Source organism: Aegilops tauschii, chromosome 6 (assembly GCF_002575655.3).
Source record: "Aegilops tauschii subsp. strangulata cultivar AL8/78 chromosome 6, Aet v6.0, whole genome shotgun sequence".
NCBI classification, from domain to species: Eukaryota; Viridiplantae; Streptophyta; class Magnoliopsida; order Poales; family Poaceae; genus Aegilops; species Aegilops tauschii.
The window spans coordinates 325,408,374-325,435,361 of record NC_053040.3 but is presented as its reverse complement, the minus strand read 5'-3'; positions in this window follow the sequence as shown (position 1 = coordinate 325,435,361).

Sequence of the window (26,988 nt, the reverse complement as noted above, 5' to 3'; positions counted from 1 at the left end):
CCTCCTTCTCTGAAAGGTTAGCACTAATAATAATAGGATATATCTTCTTTTCATCAAGATAAGCATATTTAAGAGTATCAGGCAATGGTTTAAGCTCAAACACGGGATCACCCTTGGGTGGAGGAGGATCCCCTAGGATTTCGACAGGCAAGTTGTGTTTCAAAATAGGTCCCTGTTTAAAGAATACTTCATCTATTTCCCTTCTTTCATTCATAAACATATCATTTTCATGGTCTAGCAAATATTGTTCTAAAGGATCACTAGGAGGCACGGCAATAGAAGCAAGACCAATAATTTCATCTCTACTAGGCAATTCTTCTTCACGGTGTTGTCTACGAAATTTAGAAAAGTTAAACTCATGAGACATATCACCTAGACCAATAGTAACAACATCCTTTTCGCACTCTATCTTAGCATTAACAGTGTTTAAGAAGGGTCTACCAAATATAATGGGACAAAAGCTATCTTGTGGGGAACCAAGAACAAGAAAATCAGCAGGATATTTAGTTTTCCCACACAAGACTTCAACATCTCTAACAATTCCCATTGGTGAAATAGTATCTCTATTGGCAAGCTTTATGGTAACATCGATTTCTTCTAACTCAGCAGGTGCAATATCATGCATAATTTCTTTGTATAAGTCAATAGGTATTGCACTAGCACTAGCACCCATATCACACAAGCCATGATAACAATGATCTCCTATTTTAACAGAAATAACAGGCATGCCTACCACAGGTCTATGTTTATCTTTAGCACTAGGTTTAGCAATTCTAGCAGTCTCATCACAGAAATAAATAACATGCCCATCAATATTATCAGCCAAGATATGTTTAACAATAGCAATATTAGGTTCAACTTTAACTTGCTCAGGAGGTGTATAAGTTCTAATATTACTTTTATGAACCACAGTCGAAGCTTTAGCATGATCCTTTATCCTAACAGGGAAAGGTGGTTTCTCAACATAAGCAGTAGGAACAACAGGATCATTATAAGTGATAGTCTTTTCTTCAACTTTAATAGGTTCAACTACTTTTACTTCTATGGGAGGATGATATTTAAACCACTTCTCCTTAGGGAGATCAATGTGAGCAGCAAAAGATTCACAAAAATAAGCTACTATCTCGGAGTCAAGTCCATATTTAGTGCTAAATTTACGGAAAACATCGGTATCCATAAAATATTTAACACAATCAAACTTAGGTGTTATACCTGACTCCTTACCTTCGTCGAGGTCCCAATCTTCAGCGTTGCATTTAATTCTTTCCAATAAGTCCCATTTGAATTCAATAGTCTTCATCATAAAAGAACCAGTACAAGAAGTATCGAGCATGGTGCGATTGTTGTCAGAAAGCCGAGCATAAATTTTTTGAATAATCATTTCTCTTGAGAGCTCATGATTGGGGCATGAATATAACATTGACTTAAGCCTCCCCCAAGCTTGAGCGATGCTTTCTCCTTCGCGAGGCCAAAAATTATATATATAATTACGATCACGATGAACAAGATGCATAGGATAAAACTTTTGATGAAATTCCAATTTCAATCGTTTGTAGTTCCATGATCCCATATCATCACATAGCCTATACCATGTCAATGCATCTCCCTTCAAAGATAAAGGGAAGACCTTCTTCTTGATAACATCATCGGGCATACCTGCAAGCTTAAATAATCCACAAACTTCATCCACATATATTAGGTCTCATCAGGATGTAATGTTTCGTCTCCTGCAAAAGGATTAGCTAGATGTTTTTTATCATACCCGTAGGAATCTCAAAGTAGACATTTTCATTTTCATTTTCAGTAGGTTCAGTAGGTTGAGGAGCAACTCTTTGCTCTACTGGTCGAGGTGAAGATACCCCGAACAAGCCCCTCAGAGGATTACTTTCCATAGTAACAAGTGACAGTAAATTTCAGCACACTATATAAATTTTTCCTTACCAAATTCCACCTACCAAAGGCGCTTCACTCCCCGGCAACGGCGCCAGAAAAGTGTCTTGATGACCCACAAGTATAGGGGATCTATCGTAGTCCTTTCGATAAGTAAGAGTGTCGAACCCAACGAGGAGCGGAAGGAAATGATAAGCGGTTTTCAGCAAGGTATTCTCTGCAAGCACTGGAATTATAGGTAACATATAGTTTTGTGATAGGATAATTTGTAATGAGCAACAAGTAACAAAAGTAAATAAAGTGTAGCAAGGTGGCCCTATCCTTTTTATAGCAAAGGACAAGCCTGGACAATGGACCGGTGCTTGGGTGCTGTCCTTACTTGGACAAGCATCCCACTTATGATTAACTCCTATTGCAAGCATCCGCAACTACAAAAGAAGTATTAAGGTAAACCTAACCATAGCATGAAACATATGGATCCAAATCAGCCCCTTACGAAGCAACGCATAAACTAGGGTTTAAGCTTCTGTCACTCTAGCAACCCATCATCTACTTATTACTTCCCAATGCCTTCCTCTAGGCCCAAATAATGGTGAAGTGTCATGTAGTCGACGTTCACATAACACCACTAGAGGAGAGACAAGATACATCTCATCAAAATATCGAACGAATACCAAATTCACATGACTACTAATAGCAAGACTTCTCCCATGTCCTCAGGAACAAACGTAACTACTCACAAATCATATTCATGTTCATAATTAGAGGAGTATTAATATGCATATAGGATCTGAACATATGATCTTCCACCAAATAAACCAACTAGCATCAACTACAAGGAGTAATCAACACTACTAGCAACCTACAGGTACCAATCCCAGACTTAGAGACAAGAATTGGATACAAGAGATGAACTAGGGTTTGAGAGGAGATGGTGCTGGTGAAGATGTTGATGGAGATTGGCCCCCTCCCGATGAGAGGAGCGTTGGTGATGACGATGGCGATGATTTCCCCCTCCCGGAGGGAAGTGTCCCCGGCAGAACAGCTCCGCCAGAGCCCTAGATTGGTTCCGCCTCGTGGCGGCGAAGTCTCGTCCCGAAAGCTTGCTTATTATTTTTCCTCGGACGAAAGACTTCATATAGCAGAAGATGGGCACCGGAGGGCCACCAGGGGGCCCACGAGGCAGGGGGCGCGCCCAAGGGGGTAGGGCGCGCCCCCCACCCTCGTGCCCAGGGTGTGGGTCCCCTCTGGTATTTTCTTCGCTCAGTATTTTTTATTATTTCCAAAAATAACTTCCGTGGAGTTTCAGGACTTTTGGAGTTGCGCATAATAGGTCTCTAATATTAGCTCCTTTTCCAGCCCAGAATTCCAGCTGCCGGGATTCTCCCTCATTATGTAAACCTTGTAAAATAAGAGAGAATAGGCATAAGTATTGTGACATAACGTGTAATAACAGCCCATAATGCAATAAATATCGATATAAAGGCATGATGCAAAATGGACGTATCATAACATCACTCTTTTCAGCTGTTCTCTCAACTCTTTTTGTTCTTTTCTGTCAGCAGCAATTATTCCCATAGTTTCAATATTTTTATCTATCTCTCTAATCTCCTAACAATATCTATTTTGATCTTCTTATACCAAGCATCCACATTTTTATTCCATCCCTTATCTTTCTTCCTCAAATTTTTCATTCTAAGATGCCATCTTTCTAAGATATCCCCATAATATTTTTCATTCCATGTTTTTTGTACCAGTTCCTTAAATCCCTCCCTCAAGGCCCAAGCATTTTCATATCTAAAAATATATCTATTAGTTTGCCCCTCTCCCTTGTCTAGGAATAATGGGGTATGATCTGATACTTCCCTAGCAAATGCTCCTAACATTGTTACAGGATATTTTTCTTCCCAAGTTGGACACATCAGCACCCTATCAAGTTTTTCAAAGGTGGGATCAGCCAAATTATTGGCCCATGTACACTTCCTCCCATTTAGAGGTAGTTCTCTCAGTCCAGCTTGTTCAATGATAGCATTAAACATAAAAGTCCATTGCTCATTATGGACAGGTTTGTTTTTTTCCTTTTCATTTCTAATAATATTGAAGTCCCCCCCTACCAGGCAAGGCAAAGGGTTATCATGGTACAGTCTGGCTAGCTCTGCTAAGAAGCAAGCTTTTTCCTTCCAGCTGTGCATCACCATATACAGTAATTAAATTCCAGTGCATTTTGATGATTTTATCATAAATCAACATCCTTACAAAGTATATCCCTTTCTCTACATGTTCTACATTGAATCTATCTTGATTTACTCCCATTAAAGTCCCTACAGACATCCCCCTAGGTTCATTCCAACACCATTCATAATTTATCCTCCCACATAGGTTGTGTAATTCACTCTTAGAAATTTTTTGTTTAATAGTTTCTGAAATCCCTATAAAATCCAATTTATAATCAACGATCATCTCTCTTACATACCTCTTTTTATGATCTTGTCCCAATCCTCTCACATTCCAGAAGACACCTCTCATTTTTATTTATTTTTATCCCTTTTTATCTATGTTTTGATCTATAATAAACTGCCTCAAAGCAGATTTATCTCTCTTTCTTTATTTCTTTTTCCTTCTGAGGACACCAATCCCAACAGATTGCTTCACACAGCTTAATGCTGGTGATCCATTCCTTTTATTATTATAATTTTCCTGAGAATATATTTCTCAGTTTCAAAAATTGTTGTTCTTCCATTTCAGCATCCGAATGTTCTAAGTCTGAGCAAAGTTCCTCCAAATCAACATCTCCAGTGTGGATGTGCACTGGTGCGTTTTTCTCTTCACTACCCATGTTACTGTTTCTCTCCTTTTCATTCCTCTCTTCCACCATGTTTTGAAAATAAATCTCTCTTCTTGCCATTTCCATTTTTCTAATGATTTCTAAATTTCTATCTACCATATCAATTGAGCACCCCAAATCAATCCCCACCAGAGAACTAATGTGTAACAAGGAAGAGTTAGCACAATTTAAATCAGATCCCTTACCATAGTTATCTCTTTCTTCAGCCCTCATTTTGGCCATTTCCTCCACTTTTTCATCTTCCTTCCCCCTGTTCCTCATGATTCTCTTCAATTCAATTTCTTTATCATCCTCATTTTTTTTCAACATCTCCACACCATGTAACTCTGCCAATTTCTCACCAAAAGTTCCCACTGATTCTTGACTTGCATTGTAGCCAGTAGGTTCATTGTATTTTCGAGATCTAGTCTCTTCTTTCTTTTCCCGGGTTTCCTTTTCAAAGTCTTCAACTTCTAGATTGGCTAGCTCCATCTCATATTGCTCTTTGTTTGCAGCCTCCTGTTCCAATCTCAGAATCTCTCCTTGTTGTTATTCCATCAGACTCTCCAGGCATTGCGGTCTCCAGGTCTTTTATCCTTTTATCAGCTTTGGTCCATAAAGCATTTTGTCTAGCTTTTTCCTCTTCTAGGCTCTGAATTTTCCTGAACATAATATCTATCTCCTTTCGCATTTTCCCACTTTCTGCAGTCATTTCTTTACCCAAGTGTCCAATGATTTCCTCCAAAGAGTTTTTCATCATTTCATTCTTTTTATCAATCTCTTCATTTTGTTTCAGAGATAAGCTTCCCAATGACATTCCTTTTCTGTCTGCTCCAGTTAGCTTTGCTTTTTTCCTTTTTTCCTCCTCATCTTCTCCATCCTCCATTTGAGAGACAACATCAGGTTTTCTTTTTTCTTCTTTATACCACCCCATCTCAGTCACCTTACCAAGCTCTGTTCCAATCCTGAACATCAGCAAAATCTGGTGATGTGATCTCTACCTGTGATGGAATCTTTCCAACATCTCTAACTCCACACTTCACTTTCACCTTTTCTTCATTGATAGTGTCCATATCTATTTCTAACACATGCCCTATATTAGCAGCCACCTCACACATCCCAAAGAAGTGTCTAAAGCATTCTGGCACCTTTTCAAACTTCACCCAGACAGTATGCATTTTCCTAATTGCCAGATGATCAAGAGACCAGGGCTGCACTTTGATAACAACTCCAGTTCCTAGGTTAAAGTCATTGAACTTTGCCAGTTCCACTAATTTTGCTTTATTAGAAAACCTCATCATGTAGCAATTTTTCCCATATTCTTTTATTCTCCACTGCCACAACCAGTCAAACATTTCATTGAAGACTTGTATTAACCTAGTTTCATTGATCTATCCATCTCTTATGACCACCACTCCTAAAGGATTCATGTGTTCAGCAATTAGAACATCTTTGTAACTTTGCACCAGCAGCACTCCCAATCCCTTTGTAGCATACCCAACATATTCAGGCATTAGCTTGCTATGTCTCCAACATATCTATAATTTTTGATTGTTCCATGCTATTATATTATCTGTTTTGGATGTTTTATATGCATTAATATGCTATTTTATATTATTTTTGGGACTAACCTATTAACCTAGAGCCCAGTGCTAGTTTTTGTTTTTTTCCTTGTTTTAGAGTTTCACATAAAAGGAATATCAAACGGAGTCCAAATGGAATGAAACTTTTGCGATGATTTTTCCTGGACCAGAAGACATCCAGAGGAGTTGAAGTACACGTCAGGGAAGCCACAAGGCGGCCACAAGGACGGAGGGCGCACCCAGGGGGGTAGGGCACGCCCCCCACCCTCATGGGCCCCTCGTGACTCCACCGACCTATTTCTTCCGCCTATATATATTCTCAAATATTCCAAAACCTACCAGGAGAGCCACGAAAACACTTTTCCACCGCCGCAACCTTCTGTACCCGTGAGATCCCACCTAGGGGCCTTTTCTGGCGTCCTGCTGGAGGGGGATTCGATCACGGAGGGCTTCTAAATCAACACCATTGCTCTTCCGATGAAGCGTGAGTAGTTTACCTCAGACCTATGGGTCCATAGCTAGTAGCTAGATGGCTTCTTCTCTCTCTTTGATTCTCAATACCATGTTCTCCTCGATGTTCTTGGAGATCTATTCGATGTAGTACTTTTTGCGATGTGTTTGCCGAGATCCGATGAATTGTGGATTTATGATAAACTATCTATGAATATTATTTGAATCTCCTCTGAATTCTTATATGCATGATTTGATATCTTTGCAAGTCTCTTCGAACTATCGATTTGGTTTGTCCAACTAGATTAGTTTTTCTTGCAATCAGAGAAGTGCTTAGCTTTGGGTTTGATCTTGCGGCGTCCTTTCCCAGTGACAGTAGGGGCAGCAAGGCACGTATTGTATTGTTCCCATCGAGGATAAAAAGATGGGGTTTACATCATATTGCTTGAGTTTATTCCTCTACATCATGTCATCTCACTTAATGTGTTACTCTGTTCTTCATGAACTTAATACTCTAGATGCAGGCAGGAGTCGGTCGATGTGTGGAGTAATAGTAGTAGATGCAGGCAGGAGTCGGTCTACTTGATACAAACGTGATGCCTATATTCATGATCATTGCCTTAGATATTGTCATAACTTTGAGCTTTTCTATCAATTGCTTGGCAGTAATTCGTTCACCCACCGTAATATTTTCTATCTTGAGAGAATCCTCTAGTGAAACCTATGGCCCCCGGGTCTACTTTCCATCATATAAGTTTCCGATCTACAATTTTAGTTTCCTATTTACTTCCTTTGCAATCTTTCACTTTCCGTTCCATAAACAAAAAATATCAAAAATATTACTTTACCGTTTATCCATCCCTATCAGATCTCACTTTGCAAATAATCATGAAGGGATTGACAACCCCTTTATCACGTTGGGTGCAAGTTGGTGTTTGTTTGTGCAGGTATTCGGTGACTTGTGTGTTATCTCCTACTGGATTGATACCTTGGTTCTCAAAACTGAGGGAAATACTCACTCTACTTTGCGGCATCACCCTTTCCTCTTCAAGGGAAAAACCAACGCAATCTCAAGAAGTAGTAGGAAGAATTTCTGGCGCCATTGTCAGGGAGATCAACTAGGGAGCCTTTAACACAAGTATTTCTCAAATCCACAACTACTCACTAGCATGACTTTAATATCACCATCTTTATATCTCAAGTATTTCTCAAATTAACTATCACCGTAAGCTATCCCAAAGGTCTTACTTGGCACAAACACTAATTAAAACACAAAACCACATCTAACCAGAGGCTAGATCAATTATTCAAAGCAAAATAGAACCTAAAAAGTAAAAACATAAAATAAAATTGGGTTGCCTCCCAACAAGCACTATTGTTTAACGCCCTTAGCTAGGCATAAAACACGAATAGATCTAGATATTATCATCTTTGGTATGCAATCCATAAGTGGCTCTCATAAAAGATTCATAAGGCAATTTCATTTTATTTCTTGGAAAGTGTTCCATGCCTTTCCCTAACGGAAATTGAAATCTAATGTTTCCTTCTTTCATATCAATTATTGCACCAATCGTTCTAAGGAAAGGTCTACCAAGAATAATAGGACAAATAGGATTGCAATATATATCAAGAACAATGAAATGTACGGGCACATAATTACTATTTGCATCAACGAGAACATCATTAATTCTTCCCATAGGTTTCTTAATAGTGGAATCCGCAAGATGCAAATTTAAAGAACAATCATCAAATTCACGGAAACCTAACACATCACATAAAGTTTTTGGAATCGCGGAAACACTAGCACCCAAATCACACAAAGCATGACATTCATAATATTTAATATTAATATTAATAGCAGGTTCCCACTCATCATAAAGTTTTCTAGGGATAGAACCTTCCAATTCAAGCTTTTCTTCAAAACATTGCATCATAGCATCAACGATATGTTTAGTAAAAGCTTTGTTTTGATTATAAGCATGAGGAGAATTCAACATGGATTGCAACAAGGAAATACAATCTATTAAAGAACAATTATCATAATTAAAGTTCTTGAAATCCAAAAGAGTGGGTTCATTGTTATTTAAAGTTTTGACCTCTCCAATCCCACTTTTATCAATTTTTGCATCAAGATCTAAAAACTCCGAATCATTGGGACACGTTTTAACTAAAGTTGACTCATCTCCAGTCCCATATTTATCAAGATTTAGACTGGAAAACAAAGATTCAATAGGAGTCACATCAATCACTTTAATATCTTCATCATTATTCTCACAGAAACTAGAAGAACACGCTTTTATAAACCAATATTTTTAGCACGCATCTTACCGGTTCTTTCTTTGCACTCATCAATGGAAATTCTCATGGCTTTGAGAGACTCATTGATATCATGCTTAGGTGGAATAGATCTAAGTTTCAAAGAATCCACATCAAGAGAAATTCTATCCACGTTCCTAGCCAAATCATCAATCTTAAGCATTTTTTCTTCAATCGAAGCATGGAAATTCTTTTGCGAACTTATAAATTCTTTAACACTATTCTCAAAATTGGAGGGAATCTTATTATACTTTCCATAAGAATTGTTGTAGTAATTACCATAATTGTTAGAGGAATTACTAGGGAACGACCTAGGATTAAAATTACCTCTATACGCGTTATTACCAAAATTGTTCCTACCAACAAAATTCACATCCATAGATTCATTATTGTTTTCAATGAAAGTTGACAAAGGCATATCATTAGGATCAATAGGAGCACTCTTGCTAGAAAATAATTTCATAAGCTCGTCCATCTTTCCACTCAAAACATTAATCTCTTCAATCGCATGCAATTTTTTACTAGTGGAAGATCTTTCAGTGTGCCATTGAGAATAATTATCAATAATATTATCTAGGAGTTTAGTAGCCTCTCCTAAAGTAATTTCCATAAAAGTGCCTCCCGCGGCCGAATCTAAAAGGTTTCTAGAAGCAAAATTCAATCCTGCATAAAAGTTTTGTATGATCAAGGACACAAGGTGTGAGTATTGAGTAAGACACAAGACCTGACCACAGCAGAAGATAGAGAAAGGACGAACGTCGTCACCTATGCTTTAGACGTAGGCTCTATAGTATGCTATGCTGTGTACCGCACATGTAGTGTGCCTTGCCATGAGTTGGTCAAGAGGGTACAATAGTGATCCGGGAAAGGATCTCATGACAGCGGTCGAACTTATCCTTAGTACCTAGTGGATTAAGGAATTTTCTCGATTATGGAGGTGGAAAGGAGTTCGTCGTAAAGGGTTACGTCGATGCGAACTTTGACACTAATCCGGATGACTCTGAGTAGTAAACCGGATTCTTATAGTAGAGCAATTATTTGAAATGGCTCCAAATAGCGCGTGGTAGCATCCACAAGATGACATAGATATTCGTAAAGCACACGGTTCTGAAAGGTTCAGACCCGTTGACTAATAACCTCTCTCACAAGCATAACATGATCAAACCAGAACACATTGAGTGTTAATCACATAGTGATGTGAACTAGATTGTTGACTCTAGTAAACTCTTTAGATGTTGGTCACATGGTGATGTGACTAGTGAGTGTTAATCACATGGTGATGTGAACTAGATTATTGACTCTAGTGCAAGTGGGAGACTGTTGGAAATATGCCCTAGAGGCAATAATAAATTGGTTATTATTATATTTCCTTATTCATGATAATCGTTTATTATCCATGCTAGAATTGTATTGATAGGAAACTCAGATACATGTGTGGATACATAGACAACACCATGTCCCTAGTAAGCCTCTAGTTGACTAGCTCGTTGATCAATAGATGGTTACGGTTTCCTGACCATGGACATTGGATGTCGTTGATAACGGGATCACATCATTAGGAGAATGATGTGATGGACAAGACCCAATCCTAAGCATAGCATAAAAGGTCGTATAGTTTCGTTTGCTAGAGCTTTTCCAATGTCAAGTATCTTTTCCTTAGACCATGAGATCGTGCAACTCCCGGATACCGTAGGAGTGCTTTGGGTGTGCCAAACGTCACAACGTAACTGGGTGACTATAAAGGTGCACTACGGGTATCTCCGAAAGTGTCTGTTGGGTTGGCACGGATCGAGACTGGGATTTGTCACTCCGTGTGGCGGAGAGGTATCTCTGGGCCCACTCGGTAATGCATCATCATAATGAGCTCAATGTGACTAAGGCATTAGTCACGGGATCATGCATTGCGGTACGAGTAAAGAGACTTGCCGGTAACGAGATTGAACAAGGTATTGGGATACCGACGATCGAATCTCGGGCAAGTAACATACCGTTTGACAAAGGGAATTGTATACGGGATTGACTGAATCCTCGACATCGTGGTTCATCCGATGAGATCATCGTGGAACATGTGGGAGCCAACATGGGTATCCAGATCCCGCTGTTGGTTATTGACCGGAGAGGCGTCTCGGTCATGTCTGCATGTCTCCCGAACCCGTAGGGTCTACACACTTAAGGTTCGGTGACGCTAGGGTTGTAGAGATATATGTATGCGGAAACCCGAAAGTTGTTCGGAGTCCCGGATAAGATCCCGGACGTCACGAGAGGTTCCGGAATGGTCCGGAGGTGAAGAATTATATATAGGAAGTCAAGTTTCGGCCACCGGGAAAGTTTCGGGGGTTACCGGTATTGTACCGGGACCACCGGAAGGGTCCCGTCCACCGGGTGGGGCCACCTATCCCGGAGGGCCCCATGGGCTGAAAGTGGAAGGGAACCAGCCCCTAGTGGGCTGGGCGCCCCCCTGGGCCTCCCCCTATGCGCCTAGGGTTGGGAACCCTAGGGTGGGGGGACTTCCCCCTTGCCTTGGGGGGCAAGGCACCCCTTTCCACCCTTGGCCGCCGCCCCCCCAACCCTAGATGGGTTTTGGCCGCCCCCCTCCCAAGGGGGCCTATATAAGGGGGGGGGAGGGAGGGCAGCAACCTACAGCCTTGGGCGCCTCCCTCCTCCCCTGCAACACCTCTCTCTCTCTCTCGCAGAAGCTTGGCGAAGCCCTGCCGGAGACCAGCTACATCCACCACCACGCCGTCGTGCTGCTGGATCTCCATCAACCTCTCCTCCCCCCTTGCTGGATCAAGAAGGAGGAGACGTCGCTGCACCGTACGTTTGTTGAACGCGGAGGTGCCGTCCGTTCGGCACTCGGTCATCGGTGATTTGGATCACGGCGAGTACGACTCCGTCATCCACGTTCATTGGAACGCTTCCGCTCGCGATCTACAAGGGTATGTAGATGCACTCCTTTCCCCTCGTTGCTAGTAGACTCCATAGATGCATCTTGGTGAGCGTAGGAAAATTTTAAAATTATGCTACGATTCCCAACAGTGGCATCATGAGCCAGGTCTATGCGTAGTTACTATGCATGAGTAGAACACAAAGCAGTTGTGGGCGTTGAGTTTGCCAATTCTTCTTGCCGCTACTAGTCGTTTCTTGTTTCGGCGGCATTGTAGGATGAAGCGGCCCGGACCGACCTTACACGTACGCTCACGTGAGACAGGTTCCACCGACTGACATGCACTAGATGCATAAGGTGGCTAGCGGGTGTCTGTCTCTCCTACTTTAGTCGGAACGGATTCGATGAAAAGGGTCCTTATGAAGGGTAAATAGAAATTGGCAAATCACGTTGTGGTCATACGTAGGTAAGAAAACGTTCTTGCTAGAAACCTACAAACCACGTAAAAACTTGCAACAACAATTAGAGGACGTCTAACTTGTTTTTGCAGCAAGTGCTATGTGATGTGATATGGCCAGAAGATGTGATGAATGATATATGTGATGTATGAGATTGATCATATTCTTGTAATAGGAATCACGACTTGCATGTCGATGAGTATGACAACCGGCAGGAGCCATAGGAGTTGTCTTTATTATTTTGCATGACCTGCGTGTCATTGAATAACGCCATGTAAATTACTTTACTTTGTTGCTAAACGCGTTAGCCATAGAAGTAGAAGTAATCGTTGGTGTGACGACTTCATGAAGACACAATGATGGAGATCATGATGATGGAGATCATGGTGTCATGCCGGTGACGAAGATGATCATGGTGCCCCGAAGATGGAGATCAAAGGAGCATGATGATATTGGCCATATCATGTCACTATTTGATTGCATGTGATGTTTATCATGTTTTTGCATCTTATTTGCTTAGAACGACGGTAGTAAGTAAGATGATCCCTTATAATAATTTCAAGAAAGTGTTCACCCTAACTGTGCACCGTTGCGAAGGTTCGTTGTTTCGAAGCACCACGTGATGATCGGGTGTGATAGATTCTAACGTTCGAATACAATGGGTGTTGACGAGCCTAGCATGTACAGACATGGCCTCGGAACACACGCAATACACTTAGGTTGACTTGACGAGCCTAGCATGTACAGACATGGCCTCGGAACACGTAGGACCGAAAGGTCGAGCATGAGTCGTATAGAAGATACGATCAACATGGAGATGTTCACCGATCTTGACTAGTCCGTCTCACGTGATGATCGGACACGGCCTAGTTAAACTCGGATCATGTTTCACTTAGATGACTAGAGGGATGTCTATCTGAGTGGGAGTTCATAATCAGATGAACTTCATTATCATGAACATAGTCAAAAAGGTATTTGCAAATTATGTCATAGCTTGCGCTTTAGTTCTACTGGTTAAGATATGTTCCTAGAGAAAATTTAGTTGAAAGTTGGTAGTAGCAATTATGCGGACTGGGTCCGTAAACTGAGGATTGTCCTCATTGCTGCACAGAAGGCTTATGTCCTTAATGCACCGCTCGGTGTGCTGAACCTCAGCGTCGTCTGTAGATGTTACGAAACATCTGACATACACGTTTTGATGACTACGTGATAGTTCAGTGCGGTTTAGAATTGTGGCACCAAAGACGTTTTTGAAACGTCGCAGAACATGTGAGATGTTCCGAAGACTGAAATTGGGATTTCAGACTAGTGCCCACGTCAAGAGGTATGAGACCTCTGACAAGTTTCTTAAGCCTGCAAACTAAGGGAGAAAAGCTCAATCGTTGAGCATGTGCTCAGATTATCTGAGTGCCACAATCGCTTGAATCGAGTGGGAGTTAATCTCCCAGATGAGATAGTGATAGTTCTCCATAGTCACTGCCACCAAGCTAGTAGAGCTTCGTGATGAACTATAACATATCAAGGATAGTTATGATGATCCTTGAGCTATTCGCGATGTTTGACACCGCGAGAGTAGAAATCAAGAAGGAGCATCAATTGTTGATGGTTAGTAAAACCACTAGTTTAAGAAGGGCAAGGGCAAAAGGGATACTTCATGAAACAACAAGCCGTTTGCTGCTCTAGTGAAGAATCCCAAGGTTGAACCCAAACCCAAGACTGAGTGCTTCTGTAATGAGAGGAACGGTCACTGAAGCAGTACTACCCTAGATACTTGGTAGATGAGAAGGCAGGCAAGATCGACAGAAGTATATTGGATATACGTTATATGAATGTGTACTTTACTAGTACTCCTAGCAGCACTAGGGTATTAGATACCGGTTCGGTTGCTAAGTGTTAGTAACTCGAAATAAAAGCTGCGGAATAAACGGAGACTAGCTAAAGGTGAGATGACGATATGTGTTGGAGGTGTTTCCAAGGTTGATGTGATCAAGCATCGCATGCTCCCTCTACCATCGAGATTTGGTGTTTGCGTTAAGCATGATTGGATTATGTTTATCGCAATACGGTTATTCATTTAAGGAGAATAATGGTTACTCTGTTTATTTGAATAATACCTTCAATGGTCTTGCACCTGAAATGAATCTCGATCGCCATGATACACATGTTCGTGCCAAAAGATATAAGATAGTAATGATAGTACCACATACTTGTGGCACTGCCACTTGAGTCATATTGGTATAAAACGCATGAAGAAGCTCCATATAGATGGATCTTTGGACTCTCTCGTTTTGAAAAGATTGAGACATGCGAACCATGTCTATTGGTATATATGCATGAAGAAACTCCATGCAGATGGATCGTTTGGACTCACTTGATTATGAATCACTTGAGACATGCAAATCATACCACATGGGCAAGATGACTGAAAGTCCTCGTTTTCAGTAAGATGGAACAAGAGAGCAACTTATTGGAAGTAATACATTTTGATGTACGCAGTCCAATGAGTGCTGAGGCATGCAGTGGATATCGTTATGTTCTTACTTCACAGATGATTTGAGTAGATGCTGAGTGTATTTACTTGATGAAACACTAGTCTGAATTATTGAAAGGTTCAAGTAATTTCAGAGTGAAGTTGAAGATCGTCGTGACAAGAGGATAAAATGTCTGTGATATGATCATAGAGATGAGTATCTGAGATACGAGTTTGGCACACAATTGAGACATTGTGGAAAGTGTTTCACAATTAATACCGCCTGGAACACCATAGTGTGATGGTGTGTCCGAACATCATAACTGCACCCTATTGGATATGGTGCATACCATGATGTTTCTTATCGAATTACCACTATCGTTTATGGGTTAGGCATTAGAGACAACCGCATTCACTTTAAAAAGGGGCACCACGCAATTCCGTTGAGACGACACCGTTTAGAGAAACCTAAGTTGTCGTTTCTTAAAAGTTTGGGGCTGCGATGCTTATGTGAAAAAGTTTCAGGCTGATAAGCTCAAACCCAAAGCGGATAAATGCATCTTCATAGAATACCCAAAAAAGGTTGGGTATACCTCCTATTTCAGATCTGGAAGCAAAAGTAATTGCTTCTAGAAACGAGTCCTTTCTCGAGGAAAAGTTTCTCTCGAAAGAATTGAGTGGGAGGATGGTGGAGACTTGATAAAGTTATTGAACCGTCGCTTCAACTAGTGTGTAGCAGGGCACAGGAAGTTGTTCCTGTGGCACCTACACCAATTGAAGTGGAAGCTTATGATAGTGATCATGAAACTTCGGATCAAGTCACTACCAAACCTCGTAGGACGACGAGGATGCGCACTACTTCAGAGCAATGCGTGATCCTGTCTTGGAAGTCATGTTGCTAGACAACAATGAACCTACGAGCTATGGAGAAGCGATGGTGGGCCCATATTCCGACGAATGGCTCGAGGCCATGAAATCCGAGATAGAATCCATGTAACAGAACAAAGCATGGACTTTGGTGAACTTGCCCGATGATCGGCAAGCCATTGAGATAAATGGATCTTTAAGAAGAAGACGGACATGGACGGTGATGTTACCGTCTATGAAGCTCGACTTGTGGCAAAGAGTATTTTCACAAGTTCAAGGAGTTGACTACGATGAGTTTTTCTCATCCGTAGCGATGCTTAGGTCCGTCGGAATCATGTTAGCATTAGCTGCATTTATGAAATCTGGCAGATGGATGTCAAAACAAGTTTCCTTACCAGTTTTCGTAAGGAAAGGTTGTATGTGATACAATCAGAAAGGTTTTGTCGATCCTAAGGATGCTAAAAGGTATGCTAGCTCCAGCGATCCTTCCATGGATCAGAGCAAGCATCTCGGAGTCAGAATATACGCTTTGATGGAGTGATCAAAGTTTTTGGGTTTATACAAAGTTTGTTAGAAACTTGTATTTACAATAAAGTGAGTGGGAGCGCTACAACATTTCTGATAAGTATATGTGAATGACATATTGTTGATCCGAAATGATGTAAAATTTCTGGAAAGCATAAAGGGTTGTTTGAAAGGAGTTTTTCAAAGGAAGACCTGGATAAAGCTGCTTACATATTGGGCATCAAGATCCATAGAGATAGATCAAGACGCCTGATGATATTTTCAAAAGACAGCACACCTTGACATGATTTTGAAAGAGTTCAAAATAGATCAGCAAAGAAGGAGTTCTTGGCTGTGTTACAAGGTGTGAGTATTGAGTAAGACACAAGACCTAACCACAGCAGAAGATAGAGAAAGGACGAACGTCGTCACCTATGCTTTAGACGTAGGCTCTATAGTATGCTATGCTGTGTACCGCACATGTAGTGTGCCTTGCCATGAGTTGGTCAAGAGGGTACAATAGTGATCCGGGAAAGGATCTCATGACAGCGGTCGAACTTATCCTTAGTACCTAGTGGATTAAGGAATTTTCTCGATTATGGAGGTGGAAAGGAGTTCGTCGTAAAGGGTTACGTCGATGCGAACTTTGACACTAATCCGGATGACTCTGAGTAGTAAACCGGATTCTTATAGTAGAGCAATTATTTGAAATGGCTCCAAATAGCGCGTGGTAGCATCCACAAGATGACATAGATATTCGTAAAGCACACGGTTCTGAAAGGTTCAGACCCGTTGACTAATAACCTCTCTCACAAGCATAACATGATCAAACCAGAACACATTGAGTGTTAATCACATAGTGATGTGAACTAGATTGTTGACTCTAGTAAACTCTTTAGATGTTGGTCACATGGTGATGTGACTAGTGAGTGTTAATCACATGGTGATGTGAACTAGATTATTGACTCTAGTGCAAGTGGGAGACTGTTGGAAATATGCCCTAGAGGCAATAATAAATTGGTTATTATTATATTTCCTTATTCATGATAATCGTTTATTATCCATGCTAGAATTGTATTGATAGGAAACTCAGATACATGTGTGGATACATAGACAACACCATGTCCCTAGTAAGCCTCTAGTTGACTAGCTCGTTGATCAATAGATGGTTACGGTTTCCTGACCATGGACATTGGATGTCGTTGATAACGGGATCACATCATTAGGAGAATGATGTGATGGACAAGACCCAATCCTAAGCATAGCATAAAAGGTCGTATAGTTTCGTTTGCTAGAGCTTTTCCAATGTCAAGTATCTTTTCCTTAGACCATGAGATCGTGCAACTCCCGGATACCGTAGGAGTGCTTTGGGTGTGCCAAACGTCACAACGTAACTGGGTGACTATAAAGGTGCACTACGGGTATCTCCGAAAGTGTCTGTTGGGTTGGCACGGATCGAGACTGGGATTTGTCACTCCGTGTGGCGGAGAGGTATCTCTGGGCCCACTCGGTAATGCATCATCATAATGAGCTCAATGTGACTAAGGCGTTAGTCACGGGATCATGCATTGCGGTACGAGTAAAGAGACTTGCCGGTAACGAGATTGAACAAGGTATTGGGATACCGACGATCGAATCTCGGGCAAGTAACATACCGTTTGACAAAGGGAATTGTATACGGGATTGACTGAATCCTCGACATCGTGGTTCATCCGATGAGATCATCGTGGAACATGTGGGAGCCAACATGGGTATCCAGATCCCGCTGTTGGTTATTGACCGGAGAGGCGTCTCGGTCATGTCTGCATGTCTCCCGAACCCGTAGGGTCTACACACTTAAGGTTCGGTGACGCTAGGGTTGTAGAGATATATGTATGCGGAAACCCGAAAGTTGTTCGGAGTCCCGGATAAGATCCCGGACGTCACGAGAGGTTCCGGAATGGTCCGGAGGTGAAGAATTATATATAGGAAGTCAAGTTTCGGCCACCGGGAAAGTTTCGGGGGTTACCGGTATTGTACCGGGACCACCGGAAGGGTCCCGGGGGTCCACCGGGTGGGGCCACCTATCCCGGAGGGCCCCATGGGCTGAAAGTGGAAGGGAACCAGCCCCTAGTGGGCTGGGCGCCCCCCTGGGCCTCCCCCTATGCGCCTAGGGTTGGGAACCCTAGGGTGGGGGGACTTCCCCCTTGCCTTGGGGGGCAAGGCACCCCTTTCCACCCTTGGCCGCCGCCCCCCCAACCCTAGATGGGTTTTGGCCGCCCCCCTCCCAAGGGGGCCTATATAAAGGGGGGGAGGGAGGGCAGCAACCTACAGCCTTGGGCGCCTCCCTCCTCCCCTGCAACACCTCTCTCTCTCTCGCAGAAGCTTGGCGAAGCCCTGCCGGAGACCAGCTACATCCACCACCACGCCGTCGTGCTGCTGGATCTCCATCAACCTCTCCTCCCCCCTTGCTGGATCAAGAAGGAGGAGACGTCGCTGCACCGTACGTTTGTTGAACGCGGAGGTGCCGTCCGTTCGGCACTCGGTCATCGGTGATTTGGATCACGGCGAGTACGACTCCGTCATCCACGTTCATTGGAACGCTTCCGCTCGCGATCTACAAGGGTATGTAGATGCACTCCTTTCCCCTCGTTGCTAGTAGACTCCATAGATGCATCTTGGTGAGCGTAGGAAAATTTTAAAATTATGCTACGATTCCCAACAGTGGCATCATGAGCCAGGTCTATGCGTAGTTACTATGCACGAGTAGAACACAAAGCAGTTGTGGGCGTTGAGTTTGCCAATTCTTCTTGCCGCTACTAGTCGTTTCTTGTTTCGGCGGCATTGTAGGATGAAGCGGCCCGGACCGACCTTACACGTACGCTCACGTGAGACAGGTTCCACCGACTGACATGCACTAGATGCATAAGGTGGCTAGCGGGTGTCTGTCTCTCCTACTTTAGTCGGAACGGATTCGATGAAAAGGGTCCTTATGAAGGGTAAATAGAAATTGGCAAATCACGTTGTGGTCATACGTAGGTAAGAAAACGTTCTTGCTAGAAACCTACAAACCACGTAAAAACTTGCAACAACAATTAGAGGACGTCTAACTTGTTTTTGCAGCAAGTGCTATGTGATGTGATATGGCCAGAAGATGTGATGAATGATATATGTGATGTATGAGATTGATCATATTCTTGTAATAGGAATCACGACTTGCATGTCGATGAGTATGACAACCGGCAGGAGCCATAGGAGTTGTCTTTATTATTTTGCATGACCTGCGTGTCATTGAATAACGCCATGTAAATTACTTTACTTTGTTGCTAAACGCGTTAGCCATAGAAGTAGAAGTAATCGTTGGTGTGACGACTTCATGAAGACACAATGATGGAGATCATGATGATGGAGATCATGGTGTCATGCCGGTGACGAAGATGATCATGGTGCCCCGAAGATGGAGATCAAAGGAGCATGATGATATTGGCCATATCATGTCACTATTTGATTGCATGTGATGTTTATCATGTTTTTGCATCTTATTTGCTTAGAACAACGGTAGTAAGTAAGATGATCCCTTATAATAATTTCAAGAAAGTGTTCACCCTAACTGTGCACCGTTGCGAAGGTTCGTTGTTTCGAAGCACCACGTGATGATCGGGTGTGATAGATTCTAACGTTCGAATACAATGGGTGTTGACGAGCCTAGCATGTACAGACATGGCCTCGGAACACACGCAATACACTTAGGTTGACTTGACGAGCCTAGCATGTACAGACATGGCCTCGGAACACGTAGGACCGAAAGGTCGAGCATGAGTCGTATAGAAGATACGATCAACATGGAGATGTTCACCGATCTTGACTAGTCCGTCTCACGTGATGATCGGACACGGCCTAGTTAAACTCGGATCATGTTTCACTTAGATGACTAGAGGGATGTCTATCTGAGTGGGAGTTCATAATCAGATGAACTTCATTATCATGAACATAGTCAAAAAGGTATTTGCAAATTATGTCATAGCTTGCGCTTTAGTTCTACTGGTTAAGATATGTTCCTAGAGAAAATTTAGTTGAAAGTTGGTAGTAGCAATTATGCGGACTGGGTCCGTAAACTGAGGATTGTCCTCATTGCTGCACAGAAGGCTTATGTCCTTAATGCACCGCTCGGTGTGCTGAACCTCAGCGTCGTCTGTAGATGTTACGAAACATCTGACATACACGTTTTGATGACTACGTGATAGTTCAGTGCGGTTTAGAATTGTGGCACCAAAGACGTTTTTGAAACGTCGCAGAACATGTGAGATGTTCCGAAGACTGAAATTGGGATTTCAGACTAGTGCCCACGTCAAGAGGTATGAGACCTCTGACAAGTTTCTTAAGCCTGCAAACTAAGGGAGAAAAGCTCAATCGTTGAGCATGTGCTCAGATTATCTGAGTGCCACAATCGCTTGAATCGAGTGGGAGTTAATCTCCCAGATGAGATAGTGATAGTTCTCCATAGTCACTGCCACCAAGCTAGTAGAGCTTCGTGATGAACTATAACATATCAAGGATAGTTATGATGATCCTTGAGCTATTCGCGATGTTTGACACCGCGAGAGTAGAAATCAAGAAGGAGCATCAATTGTTGATGGTTAGTAAAACCACTAGTTTAAGAAGGGCAAGGGCAAAAGGGATACTTCATGAAACAACAAGCCGTTTGCTGCTCTAGTGAAGAATCCCAAGGTTGAACCCAAACCCAAGACTGAGTGCTTCTGTAATGAGAGGAACGGTCACTGAAGCAGTACTACCCTAGATACTTGGTAGATGAGAAGGCAGGCAAGATCGACAGAAGTATATTGGATATACGTTATATGAATGTGTACTTTACTAGTACTCCTAGCAGCACCAGGGTATTAGATACCGGTTCGGTTGCTAAGTGTTAGTAACTCGAAATAAAAGCTGCGGAATAAACGGAGACTAGCTAAAGGTGAGATGACGATATGTGTTGGAGGTGTTTCCAAGGTTGATGTGATCAAGCATCGCATGCTCCCTCTACCATCGAGATTTGGTGTTTGCGTTAAGCATGATTGGATTATGTTTATCGCAATACGGTTATTCATTTAAGGAGAATAATGGTTACTCTGTTTATTTGAATAATACCTTCAATGGTCTTGCACCTGAAATGAATCTCGATCGCCATGATACACATGTTCGTGCCAAAAGATATAAGATAGTAATGATAGTACCACATACTTGTGGCACTGCCACTTGAGTCATATTGGTATAAAACGCATGAAGAAGCTCCATATAGATGGATCTTTGGACTCTCTCGTTTTGAAAAGATTGAGACATGCGAACCATGTCTATTGGTATATATGCATGAAGAAACTCCATGCAGATGGATCGTTTGGACTCACTTGATTATGAATCACTTGAGACATGCAAATCATACCACATGGGCAAGATGACTGAAAGTCCTTGTTTTCAGTAAGATGGAACAAGAGAGCAACTTATTGGAAGTAATACATTTTGATGTACGCAGTCCAATGAGTGCTGAGGCATGCAGTGGATATCGTTATGTTCTTACTTCACAGATGATTTGAGTAGATGCTGAGTGTATTTACTTGATGAAACACTAGTCTGAATTATTGAAAGGTTCAAGTAATTTCAGAGTGAAGTTGAAGATCGTCGTGACAAGAGGATAAAATGTCTGTGATATGATCATAGAGATGAGTATCTGAGATACGAGTTTGGCACACAATTGAGACATTGTGGAAAGTGTTTCACAATTAATACCGCCTGGAACACCATAGTGTGATGGTGTGTCCGAACATCATAACTGCACCCTATTGGATATGGTGCATACCATGATGTTTCTTATCGAATTACCACTATCGTTTATGGGTTAGGCATTAGAGACAACCGCATTCACTTTAAAAAGGGGCACCACGCAATTCCGTTGAGACGACACCGTTTAGAGAAACCTAAGTTGTCGTTTCTTAAAAGTTTGGGGCTGCGATGCTTATGTGAAAAAGTTTCAGGCTGATAAGCTCAAACCCAAAGCGGATAAATGCATCTTCATAGAATACCCAAAAAAGGTTGGGTATACCTCCTATTTCAGATCTGGAAGCAAAAGTAATTGCTTCTAGAAACGAGTCCTTTCTCGAGGAAAAGTTTCTCTCGAAAGAATTGAGTGGGAGGATGGTGGAGACTTGATAAAGTTATTGAACCGTCGCTTCAACTAGTGTGTAGCAGGGCATAGGAAGTTGTTCCACTGGCACCTACACCAATTGAAGTGGAAGCTTATGATAGTGATCATGAAACTTCGGATCAAGTCACTACCAAACCTCGTAGGACGACGAGGATGCGCACTACTTCAGAGCAATGCGTGATCCTGTCTTGGAAGTCATGTTGCTAGACAACAATGAACCTACGAGCTATGGAGAAGCGATGGTGGGCCCATATTCCGACGAATGGCTCGAGGCCATGAAATCCGAGATAGAATCCATGTAACAGAACAAAGCATGGACTTTGGTGAACTTGCCCGATGATCGGCAAGCCATTGAGATAAATGGATCTTTAAGAAGAAGACGGACATGGACGGTGATGTTACCGTCTATGAAGCTCGACTTGTGGCAAAGAGTATTTTCACAAGTTCAAGGAGTTGACTACGATGAGTTTTTATCATCCGTAGCGATGCTTAGGTCCGTCGGAATCATGTTAGCATTAGCTGCATTTATGAAATCTGGCGGATGGATGTCAAAACAAGTTTCCTTACCAGTTTTCGTAAGGAAAGGTTGTATGTGATACAATCAGAAAGGTTTTGTCGATCCTAAGGATGCTAAAAGGTATGCTAGCTCCAGCGATCCTTCCATGGATCAGAGCAAGCATCTCGGAGTTAGAATATACGCTTTGATGGAGTGATCAAAGTTTTTGGGTTTATACAAAGTTTGTTAGAAACTTGTATTTACAATAAAGTGAGTGGGAGCGCTACAACATTTCTGATAAGTATATGTGAATGACATATTGTTGATCCGAAATGATGTAAAATTTCTGGAAAGCATAAAGGGTTGTTTGAAAGGAGTTTTTCAAAGGAAGACCTGGATAAAGCTGCTTACATATTGGGCATCAAGATCCATAGAGATAGATCAAGACGCCTGATGATATTTTCAAAAGACAGCACACCTTGACATGATTTTGAAAGAGTTCAAAATAGATCAGCAAAGAAGGAGTTCTTGGCTGTGTTACAAGGTGTGAGTATTGAGTAAGACACAAGACCTGACCACAGCAGAAGATAGAGAAAGGACGAACGTCGTCACCTATGCTTTAGACGTAGGCTCTATAGTATGCTATGCTGTGTACCGCACATGTAGTGTGCCTTGCCATGAGTTGGTCAAGAGGGTACAATAGTGATCCGGGAAAGGATCTCATGACAGCGGTCGAACTTATCCTTAGTACCTAGTGGATTAAGGAATTTTCTCGATTATGGAGGTGGAAAGGAGTTCGTCGTAAAGGGTTACGTCGATGCGAACTTTGACACTAATCCGGATGACTCTGAGTAGTAAACCGGATTCTTATAGTAGAGCAATTATTTGAAATGGCTCCAAATAGCGCGTGGTAGCATCCACAAGATGACATAGATATTCGTAAAGCACACGGTTCTGAAAGGTTCAGACCCGTTGACTAATAACCTCTCTCACAAGCATAACATGATCAAACCAGAACACATTGAGTGTTAATCACATAGTGATGTGAACTAGATTGTTGACTCTAGTAAACTCTTTAGATGTTGGTCACATGGTGATGTGACTAGTGAGTGTTAATCACATGGTGATGTGAACTAGATTATTGACTCTAGTGCAAGTGGGAGACTGTTGGAAATATGCCCTAGAGGCAATAATAAATTGGTTATTATTATATTTCCTTATTCATGATAATCGTTTATTATCCATGCTAGAATTGTATTGATAGGAAACTCAGATACATGTGTGGATACATAGACAACACCATGTCCCTAGTAAGCCTCTAGTTGACTAGCTCGTTGATCAATAGATGGTTACGGTTTCCTGACCATGGACATTGGATGTCGTTGATAACGGGATCACATCATTAGGAGAATGATGTGATGGACAAGACCCAATCCTAAGCATAGCATAAAGGGTCGTATAGTTTCGTTTGCTAGAGCTTTTCCAATGTCAAGTATCTTTTCCTTAGACCATGAGATCGTGCAACTCCCGGATACCGTAGGAGTGCTTTGGGTGTGCCAAACGTCACAACGTAACTGGGTGACTATAAAGGTGCACTACGGGTATCTCCGAAAGTGTCTGTTGGGTTGGCACGGATCGAGACTGGGATTTGTCACTCCGTGTGACGGAGAGGTATCTCTGGGCCCACTCGGTAATGCATCATCATAATGAGCTCAATGTGACTAAGGCGTTAGTCACGGGATCATGCATTGCGGTACGAGTAAAGAGACTTGCCGGTAACGAGATTGAACAAGGTATTGGGATACCGACGATCGAATCTCGGGCAAGTAACATACCGTTTGACAAAGGGAATTGTATACGGGATTGACTGAATCCTCGACATCGTGGTTCATCCGATGAGATCATCGTGGAACATGTGGGAGCCAACATGGGTATCCAGATCCCGCTGTTGGTTATTGACCGGAGAGGCGTCTCGGTCATGTCTGCATGTCTCCCGAACCCGTAGGGTCTACACACTTAAGGTTCGGTGACGCTAGGGTTGTAGAGATATATGTATGCGGAAACCCGAAAGTTGTTCGGAGTCCCGGATAAGATCCCGGACGTCACGAGAGGTTCCGGAATGGTCCGGAGGTGAAGAATTATATATAGGAAGTCAAGTTTCGGCCACCGGGAAAGTTTCGGGGGTTACCGGTATTGTACCGGACCACCGGAAGGGTCCCGGGGGTCCACCGGGTGGGGCCACCTATCCCGGAGGGCCCCATGGGCTGAAAGTGGAAGGGAACCAGCCCCTAGTGGGCTGGGCGCCCCCCTGGGCCTCCCCCCATGCGCCTAGGGTTGGGAACCCTATGGTGGGGGGACTTCCCCCTTGCCTTGGGGGGCAAGGCACCCCTTTCCACCCTTGGCCGCCGCCCCCCCAACCCTAGATGGGTTTTGGCCGGCCCCCCCTCCCAAGGGGGCCTATATAAAGGGGGGAGGGGAGGGAGGGCAGCAACCTACAGCCTTGGGCGCCTCCCTCCTCCCCTGCAACACCTCTCTCTCTCTCGCAGAAGCTTGGCGAAGCCCTGCCGGAGACCTGCTACATCCACCACCACGCCGTCGTGCTGCTGGATCTCCATCAACCTCTCCTTCCCCCTTGCTGGATCAAGAAGGAGGAGATGTCACTGCACCGTACGTGTGTTGAACGCGGAGGTGCCGTCCGTTCGGCACTCGGTCATCGGTGATTTGGATCACGGCGAGTACGACTCCGTCATCCACGTTCATTGGAACGCTTCCGCTTGCGATCTACAAGGGTATGTAGATGCACTCCTTTCCCCTCGTTGCTAGTAGACTCCATAGATGCATCTTGGTGAGCGTAGGAAAATTTTAAAATTATGCTACGATTCCCAACAACTACTCCCTCCTCATCATGGTGGCCGCCGGGATGATGAAGATGGCCACCGGTGATGATCTCCCCCTCCGGCAGGGTGTCGGAATAGGGTCTAGATTGGTTTCTCATGGGTACAGAGCCATGCGGCGGCGGAACTTCTAATCTAGGGTCTCTACGAGGGTTTTTGGAATATTTGACGATTTATAGGGCAAAGAGGGGGTGCGGGAGGCCACGAGGTGGGCACAACCCACCTAGGCACGCCTGGGCCCCGAGGCGCACCCTGGTGGGTTGTGCCCCCCTCGGGGCACCCCCCAGGTGCTTCTCTGGCCCACTAGATGTCTTCTGGTCCATAAAAAATTCAGAAAAAGTTTCGCGGTGTTTGGACTCCGTTTGATATTGATTTCCTGCGATATAAAAAACAACAGCTGGCACTGGGCACTGGGTCAATAGGTTATCCCAAAAAATGATATAAAGTTGCTATAAAATGATTGTAAAACATCCAAGAATGATAATATAACAGCATGAATACTTCATAATTTATAGATACGTTGGAGACGTATCAACATACCCAAGCTTAATTCCTACTCGTCCTCGAGTACGTAAATGATAAAAGAAATAATTTATGAAGTGTGAATGCTAGCAAAGTGCACAAGTTTGATCAATGATAATTTCAATCACTTTTACTAGCATCATAATAGCAATTCTTTCTCATAAAACTCATCATGGTAAAGTAGCAACCAAGTCACATGTTAAGGTTCAAACAATGAATTCTCTTGAAACTCAACAACCTATGTTCTTAGTCACCAAGCAATTGCAATTCAACTTATTCAACAGAGTCTAAGTAAGAGCTCCACGTACTCAACCATCATATAGTCTTCTATTATTGCTAACACTCACCGCATATACATGAGCCAAACATTTCAACCGGACACATAGAAAGATAGGGGCTTATAATTTCGCCTCCCAACGTATTCACCTCAAGGGTGATGTCAACAATAATAACTCATGCTACCCATATCCAACTGGATATATGTGCCTAGATCTTTTCTCACCACATGATGCTTGCCAAAAGAGAAAAATAAAAAGGAATAAAGGGAAAAACTTTGACTCTTGCATGAAAGTAAATACATAAAAGTAAAAGGTAGGCCCTTCGCAGAGGGAAGCAGAGGTTGCCATGCGCTTTTTGTTTGTATGCTCAACCCCTT